Raw genomic sequence first — 9,962 nt, 5'->3', positions numbered from 1 at the left:
GAGAGAGAGAGAGAGAGAGAGAGAGAGAGAGAGAGAGAGAATGGGAGAGAGTGGAAGGGCGTTGATTCTGATCGGAATAACCTCTAGACACAACATTTTCGTAATATAGAAATATCACAATTAACGGGAATTTGAATTATTAACAACAGGAAATAAGAAAATGAAAAAACGTTTCTTCCAAAGCAATAATGTTAGGGATGAATGGCTGTTACAGTTGACAGAGATGTCAGTAATATATCTGGTGGCTTCGGTAATCTAGGTGTAGTTTATGCGTGTCTCTGCTTTGCCAGAGAACGTTTCATCATAAAGGAAAGAAATCGTAATTGTGGTCATTGACAGCTATCGATAGCAAACAAGTTAACCTATGCATTTCCGTCTCCTAAAGAACACACAGCCAGACGAGAGTATAGCTACATGTGATCATCTAGTATCTAAGAAGATCTTTTTCAGACACTCACATTTTCTAAGTTTTTTTTTGTCCGCAAAATTTAACAGTTGCCGATATTGAGTTTTCCAGGATCGCTGCTTAACAAACAATGATATTCTGTTTGGAAGCTTAGACGTGATACGAAAGTTTTGTAGCAATAGCGGTATCGTCAGGGTACATTCGGTTGTCGGTATATCAGCTTCTACTATTGCCTATTCAGTATAAATTGTCGTCATATTGTTTTTTTGTAAATAAGTAATGACCTTTGCAAGCTTACTTACCCGTACACTTTTTTATTTTGCTCGAAAATAAATGTTTGTTATGTTCTATTCCGCTTTATATTTGCATCATTGTATGTTATTTGTACTGTCGCCAATGTCTATCTTTCTCAGTGTTTGTTTCTCTGACTTCTTCCATATTTATGATTTTTAACAGAAATTGGTGTTACAACTACTGTGCCAATCAAATTTTATATGTGATACATTTGTACTACATTACGTTTGTGGTTGATCAAGCGATGTACCGCTCTGTCTTGATAAATGCCAAGAAGCTCTCATAGGGTGACGTCGTCTTGCGTGATATATGGGAAATAAATGCGGGAATGTTGTCTAGTGTTATTGCTATTTTTAGAAATTCCTTAATGCTATAACGAACCGTGGGATCTTGCTAATCTTTAATTTATTTTGTTTAAAAAACAAAATGTCCTGACAGAAAGCCCCTATTAACGACAAGAAGAAGATGGATCAATATAAAATTCACGCCTGAACATAGTGTATAGCTATAATGTCCATTACTGCAATACACACCGCATGCGCCATGCATAAAGCTGTATAGAACTCCTTCTATTTTCGACCAGTTGGGTAATTTTGAGTTTCTTTGCTGCTGACGCTTCCTGTCACCAATAGCATGGCGTCTTCAAGACCTAATTTGCTCCCTCTAGTGTGTGACGTCATAATGTTCCGGGCGGCTCCATAACAGTAAATTCGCAATAGAATAAGGTGGATCGCTTTGTAATTGATAATCAGAGCTTACATGAAAAATATAAAATCCAGCTCAAGTACCCCAAGTACGAAGAACGTACTCATCTGTAGTGGCGTTATAGATATCGCTTTCATTCCTCAAAAGAGAAAGAGATAAACTTCTCCCGCGTTTGTCAAGCTCGGTTGGACAAAGGCGTGGTAAGCCTTCCGAGAGCTTAAACCAATAACAGGCCTAACTTTGTGGCTGTGTTATCGGAACTTTAGGGTCTCGACTCGGTCCATAAGCCAGTTGATAGTAGATCACATATTGGCGCATCCCTTGCATAAAGTGGAGCTTGATATTGCCTTTCTTTAGTTACTTTCATAGATCCCAGATACGTACACTTTGTAGATACGTTGCGACAGTTGATGCTAGATTATAGTGATTGAAGACTCCAGAAATTAAAGGTAGCCGAGTATATCAGTCATCGTAAAAGCCTCATCTGAATTTCGTTGCACAGACTAAAAATATCCATTATCGCCGATATGATATTTGTCAGCTAGAAGAGTGACGAAACCTAACTTGTGGATAGATACAGTTGGAGCACTGCTAATAAAAGGGTCGATAGACTGGCCTCTGTCACTTCCATGTTTGGCCATTTCGAACGCTCTGGACCCTTGTGTATGGGCCTATCGGATTCTGTTCTTACCTCATTATAGTTGTCTGCATGTTTCTCTATCAATATCTTAGCACCACTCTATGGCCTTTGCGACTAGATACTGTGAACTCCTGGAAACATATGATTGATCGACAGCAAAACGAACACTGCTATGTAGGCCTTCCCTACTTATAGTCAAAGAACGACGCGGCAGCCGTAATAGCTATACGAATATAGCATCTACGCTCACCACGTTAAAGGGTCACTTTCACAACATGTCTTCCTTGTCTCCTACGGAAGTCAGTAAAACTTACGCACGCAAAATTTAAATCCGTTACTAAGCAAGTAGCGATTGAAGCAGCGTCATTGCAGCTGCGACCATAGCAGGACTCAGTTTATTTTTTGATCTCTTCGAAGGAGGATAATTTCCGATCAATATTTCAACTAAATGTTTTGGCCCTGATAATGTGCTATGCTGCTGCATACAACAAAAACTATCGAAAGATAAGGGGATTCATTTGCTGAATCATGCCTGCTGTCATTTTTCTCACTACTCTTACATATTGAGGGAGAAGTCTGGACCATTAGCTGGCTCTATAAACTATATATATATATATATATATATATATATATATATATATTGTACTGGCTGCTTACAAGTTGCATTTGCTGTGGGTAGGTAGGACGTTAGCTGGAAGTAGGGATAAAAACATTTTTAACGGGTCAATTCATACATTAACTTCAAAATTTGAAAATCGGTCAAGATTTTGACAGAAATCTGTTTTAGTCCAGTAGCTATAATAGTGCTTAAGTTCCGTACGCCCACGTGACTGTCGAAGATACTGTGAGACCGTAAAAGTAACAGTGGCTGAAAAGTAAACTGAACAAATGATTTCATATCTTGTTTTTTTGGCAAGTTGTGAATCAATTTATGTGTATGGGTCTATAAATGCTTTAGATAATAATTACGTTGGATTTCGCTTATCTGCTCGATTGCTTTATAAATTATAGCTTCTTTATATCTTCGTTAGATCTACTTTACTCATTTGATGTACTGAGGGACGATGTGTGCATCAGGTGCTTCCACTGTATCTACAGTTAATGACCATCGTAGTACTATTAGATAGAGCCTGCTTATGTGCAGATAGGTACATAAGCATATTTTGCTGTTGATCCTTATTTGAGCCTCATGAAGCCACAGATTTTTGCCTCTCCCCTGTCTCTCTACGACGGAAAGTTACATATTATATCCAAACATATATATACAAAGGTTACAGCAGGATGATGGAAGATCGCCAGAAATCAACAAGGAACTTTGTCCGCAAAATCGAATTGCCGTCCTCGTTTTGTTAAGTTTTTTTTTCGCTTGCAAGTAGCCAGCTGTGAATGAATAAGTCTGCTGTTATAGACTATAATGAACGATATGTTTTGAAATGGGTATCACCTAAACGGAGGCGTTAACGGAGGGTTATTAACAGTGTTTAAGCAGTAATGAATCTCGATGAAACGCGACAGATGCCGCTTTAATTACGTATACATGTGTTAGAACTTAGTAGGACGAAAACGAAACTTATCAAATTTACATGCTATTGTTTAAAAAAAAATAGTCGAATATTATCTATATATATTCCATTTAGCCAAATATTATCTATATCATATTATATATGCTTGCATATGTTTGCCTTCACATATCCTCTCAGTACTTGCACGCACCAGTATGTGTATGTATACGAAAAGGTGTACCAAAAAAGAACTTGGGTATCGTACTTGATAGGAAGCACATTTAGCTTTTTTTTTGTACCGTTTTCTGCCGTGTGTTCTGGTGTTCAATGTAGGCAAGTTTACATTATTATTGTTGTCCTAAACAGTTGATTGCTTACAGTTTCTTGTTTGCAATGACAAACGATGGTTGCTTATCATTCTCAGTAGTATAATATTCTAGACAACGAATTCGAGTTCGAACCATTCGATCGTTGTGCTCCCAAATAACCGGTAGGTACGTAGATAACAACGACAGCAATGATTATCTTTTGCGCAAAACAAAAAATGCAAAAAAGGTTTGTTCACGTTGGCATTATAAGCAATATCTGCAAGTGAAATGGAGTAACTGGGATGCAAGTTACTTAGAACCGAGCTCCCGTGCACGGACCTCATGAGAATCACAGTCACCGTATTCGAATACCTTAAATATGGTGATTGCAAACTTACTTCGGGATCATGCAAGCTAGCGAACTGTATTTATGAATGAAAATGACTGCTGCTATAATGCCACGATTGTTACATAAAGTTAGTATGCTACAAGAATTGGTTAAAATTGGTAATGACCAGTAAAATTCAAGGTTTTTATTCCTTCCAATGATATTAATAAGTCATAAGGGAAGTGGCCAAAGAGCACTTCTAGTTAAGGTAGAAACCATATGTTCGCAGTACAATGCCTCTTTCATTTTTCACTGAGAACGATGGAGCTGCAAGCCATAAATAGACCTTGGAAATTGACGATTCCTCTCTTTTCATATATACATACACACACATATCTATAAAGGAATAGGCTCTCGGAGGTCTCCTAGTGGCTAGGGTTTTTTGGGGGGGGGGGGGGGGGCTAATCTCGTCCAAAATAACACTTTCACCAGGCACGCTGCGTCCGCGTAGCGTTCGCTTGTCTCCTGTGTGCTAGAGTTCTTTGAAATGGCCGATGATATTGCTTTATGGTTGGCCACCCACCAAGCAGCTGCGTGTCATCATCAGTTCTATAACGCTCAAGGCGCTTTCGCATTCGTCCATCTATGCTTCGAGTTTGTCGTCCGGTATCGCCGTTAGGCCTTCATTGGACGGTTGGTTGGTTCCCAGCACGAAGCGAAGTCTGTCTATGCCCGGGTACGGATTTAGACCACAACGTGCCCTTAAGATTAGCCCCCCAGCTTAATCTCACTAAGCTATCACGACGCATTCCGTCAATCGTCATCATATATACCCAATGCCTCCTTAGCGTGAAGTTGACGACATACTACAGCATATAGCCTCTTGATTTTTGTATGGTATGCATCTGGTCTCCCTGTGCACTACACTCCCTTGTCGACATTAATCCTTTGCCACGGTAATAACGGTTGCTCCGTCGGCCTGCCTCTTATAATCATCTGAAGAGTGGCTTTAGCGTTCTTGGCTTGGCTTATATATATATATATATAAACATGAATCGATAATAATAAGTACGACAATGCAAGTCTAGTTTTAATTAATAAAAAAAAAAACAAAAAACGAAAAGCTGTGACGAGTGATAAAATGATATCAACGATAACAGTTAGAACACGAGTTATAATAATAATGAAGGAAAAGGAGGGTTCGGCTTCAAAACACAGATTTGAATTTAACGAACCTGAATCCGATTCAGGCCATATTGGGAAAAGGAAAAACAAGATGCTGTACTGGGTCGCGTTCGGTCTGTCTATGCATTTATGCAGAGTGTGGATTATCATTACAGTGCTTGATATTATAGCTATAATTAGCGATAAAAGTGTATGTTTGTATCAAAATAGAACAAGGCTGAAGTCCCGCAATGTATATCAGAGTAAGACTGATTATTTTGACATCTGTGATGTATCTGAGTAAACTCGGTAGAGATTATAGGCTTTCTAGCAATGTTGTAAAGGGTTGCGCATTTTAAAACATATACGCAATTTTAGCGTTTTTGGATATTGTAATCCCTACCGTTCAATAGGCATCACCTGTTAATTACAATCGGTTGTGCGACAGGAAAACGTTTCAAACACATCGTCGTATACGACACTGGCGCGATATAACACAAGGCTATAATAGGACAAGGACGGAGAATAATATAGATCTCCTGACAGTTATCGATCAATAAATGATTGTCGATTTTGATGAATATGGGGAGCAATGAGGTCCCTTAATGCGTCTAAAACAATGAAAAGCTGTACCCAACGTAAAACTCAAAATAATTATTTCATGTTTATTAATTATCTACCTTCAATGGAAGGAGACGAAGATGCTTTGTTAGCTCGTACACAGCTCAGAACTGTTGTCAAAGCACAAATATAATATAAGCAATATGACCTTATTCCTGATTTAAGTATTTATAGTTGTTTTGGCTTGTAGCGGTGATCACAGTGCCACCGTTCATTGCGACCGCAGAAAATTTCACTCATTAAATATATATTAATATTATTCTAAATATATTATTTTTTTTTAATGTACTTATGCCAAAAGTACGCCATTTTATGTTTGGCAAATCTATTAAGATCCCTTACAATTTGTTGGAGCTCTTTCTAAAATCGGCTGGTTCTGCTTTACTGTCAAACAATGAAAATACTGGATAGAAACATCCTAATTATTAGATTACTATGACCCGACGCACACTCCCAGGCACGTTTACTTATTCGATGCATGACAACCGAGCACGACCTTTAGATTGATTTCGTGATACCGGGCTATTTAAGACTACTGGCGAAAAGCTTGCTAATTAAATGACGGTCATAGTCTTCATGACTAAGTTACTGTTGCTGCTGCTGCTGGTTATATATCATCAGCAACGAAAGGAAAAAGCGAAATAAAGAACCCGAGCACGGGGGATAAACTCTGAGTTTCTAATGGGTTCCTGCGACAGCAGCCGAATCTCATATTTGGTCTTTAGTGGCCTCTACACACAAATGCGCAATGATGGTCGAAACAGCAGCACACAGTGTCTGAGGTAATGGAGCAAGTGGTCGTAACCCCAGCGGCGTTGATAATCCATCGATCCTGGTCGATATCATTCCTTTTCTTATCAAATCGACCGAAGCATGCACAAACGAAGGTCTACGGCTGATGTAGCCTGCGGTAATCTAATGATTGTTCGCCTTTGTCAAAATTACAGCGTAGTATAACACAGTGATGACTTATAGGCTTTTGAATCTTTGCCAAATGGATAGAAGGTATAACTTTTGTTACCAAATAGGTACGGCACAAGAAAGAAATTTCCGTAACTCCAGGTGATCAGGGATGTTTCGAATATGTAATAGTTTTGACCAGATCAGGGCAAGGAAGGGTATTTTATCGCAAATTCTGCTTTATTTTTAATTGTGATAGCATGTCACAGCACGTACTATGCATTGTAGTTACTGTGACATCCTAGGAAAAAGTCGAACGAAATTTTCTGTCATATATCTTAAAAATGTAAAACTCAAAGCTTTTAGGATAGGATTCTAAGGAAATGTTGATCGTTCTCATCTAATGATTTACAAGAGCTCAACTAGGTTCCTTAAAAATTGCCCGATTTAGTCAGGAGAATAGATAATAAGCTTAGAAAAACTAAGGGATACTTCCTTGTTCATGTGTGTGCTTTAAAGGTAATTAGTGTACCGAAGACGAAGCGTTGTACGAAGTCCATCTTCACATTAGCTTATGTTCATCTACACGTTCGGTGGCACTGTTCCATAGTAAGAACAATCTGTTTCTCTTAATTCGATGAACTGTTATTTCGAACTTTGGAAAGCGTACCTGAAGCCATACGCATTAGTAAAAGCTCACATAGATATTTTGAGCGGTTAAGTCGACACCCTGTGATTAGTTTTACATCATCTAACATAAACAGAAACGATATTCTCAAACTGAAATCTACGTCTTCGTAGGCAGTAGCTGGTATGAACTACGTAACAAAATATAGCCATGTTTCTCTCTATCCCTAATAAAAAGATCAGTTTATCTTATCGCTTGTTAGGTACATCTAATTGCTGCCCTATTTTTTTGGCATTCTCTCCCTGACACGAATGATTAAAGGTTATCTAAATAATGTTAAGTATACTTTACACGTATCTAAGTTTCAAATGAAATGAAAAGTTACCAAGTTCTATTCTAAATCAGTTAGAAATCAATGAAACATACAGACGTACCGCCGCATTATTTCGAGCGTTGGTCACCCTTCTTCTCGTGACGGTAGCAGGTTTGCATTTTACCTTTTATTCAAAAGTTGGTCATGCCATAAATGCGAATCGTTGGGTACCTCCCAGATTGGAACTATAATGAACGATCCGGCTAGAGCCGCTAGACTATGGCTAGAAGGATGCCAAGGTATTTCCATGTGTGAATTTATATATATAAATATTTGAAACGTCATAATGTACAACAGGTTCAAATGTGAGACATCTGTGAGAGAATCCTATCTTAATATGTTTATTTTTTTATTGATTTTTCATAAAACTGAAGTGACGACCCTCCGTTGGAAATTTATCGCCGATACTGGCGGATAAATAGTTGTACTAGGCACCAGTTTCTCTAAATAGTACAACAGGAACACACGCATCATTTCAAGTCCCACGAACTTTTTGGATAACTTTAGCGACATTTATTCGAAGCCCTTATCTGCCTGCTAAAGACGTATGATCTGCACCATATACCTATATATATGTGTGCATTTGTCACGCCTCTTATCGCCGGAATACGATACGTCCATTTCATATAATACCATATCATTCGTTAGCAGGTTTGCCGATCTTTTATCGACATCTTGGATATTGGAGCAAAGTAGAATAATGATACTTCCATAAACCAAAAACCGTTTGAAAATATTTCTCTATGGTACTACGCAATCTATTGATTGAGAGTTGAGACTATTTGCTTGAGCCCTGATTGTAGTAGCAATTGTAGGACATTTTTACTTTCACAACGTATTAGATGTGTTTAAAATATAATAAACAGGGAGCTAAAGGTCAATCTACGTTCGATTTGCTGCTAACGTAGTGCATTTGTCAGGCCTAGCCCTTTATAGCGCACGATCTCTTTAAGAGAGAGTCTTCTCAAAGCTTATTGTATAGCAAATTACTAGCTTCCTATAATATTTTCCTTGGTGGTTAGGCGTTCTCGCCCCTCTCGAAATGATACAAGCACTGCATGGTGGGGGCACAAAAAATGCTTTTTTTGCTATCCTTCTAGGCTGTGTTAAGGGGCGGCAATTGGCCTCAACGCGCAAATGGAGTCTTCGAAAAATAGTCAATGGTCTATTTTTATGAATCACTAGATTTATTTACGTGATCTTATTTAAACAGTTCTTACGCACGCTCTATTACGTATAATTAAATGTAACTTTTTAGAATAATTTAATGTAACTTTTTAGAATAATTTAAAATACTGTTTTGGTTTTCATATACTATATGCATATTAAGTCTGAAATGAAAAATCTATAGAACTAAATATATACAACGCAAAGAACAATTTTATAAAGCTTTTTTTAATGATATGTTTTGTGTAGGAATGTATAAAATATTTTTCGTTGCAGTAAATTCGTAGTCTTCAAGCTGCTTCGGCTTATTTCTTCGCAGTCGCACCGCCTTGAAAGTAAATAAATTACTTTGGCTTCTTTCAGCGTATTCTTATCCAATAAGGCTCTATGATTTGTACGACCACTGGCTATTTTTTTCATTCCAACACACCTACAGACACCTGTACGTGTGTATATACATATATATATATATATATATATATAACCGTGGAACGTTCGGCGCCAGTGAATTTTGTTTATAGTTTTTATATTATAGGAAAATATATCGGGGCCGAGATAACATGAATTTGACGGTTAACAATCTGATTATGGTTGTGTAGGTTAAATGATGGCTTGTTATATATGAATTCCCTGCCAGTGACCTACTGCTTATAAATGGCTTACTAATTATATACTGACTACGTCATGGTGCAGTGATAAGGTACTTGCCAGCTAAACTGAGAAACACGTGGTGACCTAAGATGCTAATCGAACATAGACACACTTCATTTTGGCTGTAAGCTACTCGGCTGAAGCTACGCTTAGTGGCAGTACCGGACGTATAAAATTCATAGCATCTTTTACTGTTGATAGAGTTTCTATTTAAACGCTATGTAATCGTGGTGGATCTACTTGCCTAAAAAAATGTTACGCCTGTAAATTCCTAT

The sequence above is a fragment of the Varroa jacobsoni genome, unplaced genomic scaffold (assembly GCF_002532875.2).
Source record: "Varroa jacobsoni isolate VJ856 unplaced genomic scaffold, vjacob_1.0 scaffold_630, whole genome shotgun sequence".
Lineage (NCBI taxonomy): Eukaryota > Metazoa > Arthropoda > Arachnida > Mesostigmata > Varroidae > Varroa > Varroa jacobsoni.
The sequence above is the reverse complement of the archived record's forward strand: the minus strand, read 5'-3'. Positions refer to the sequence as shown.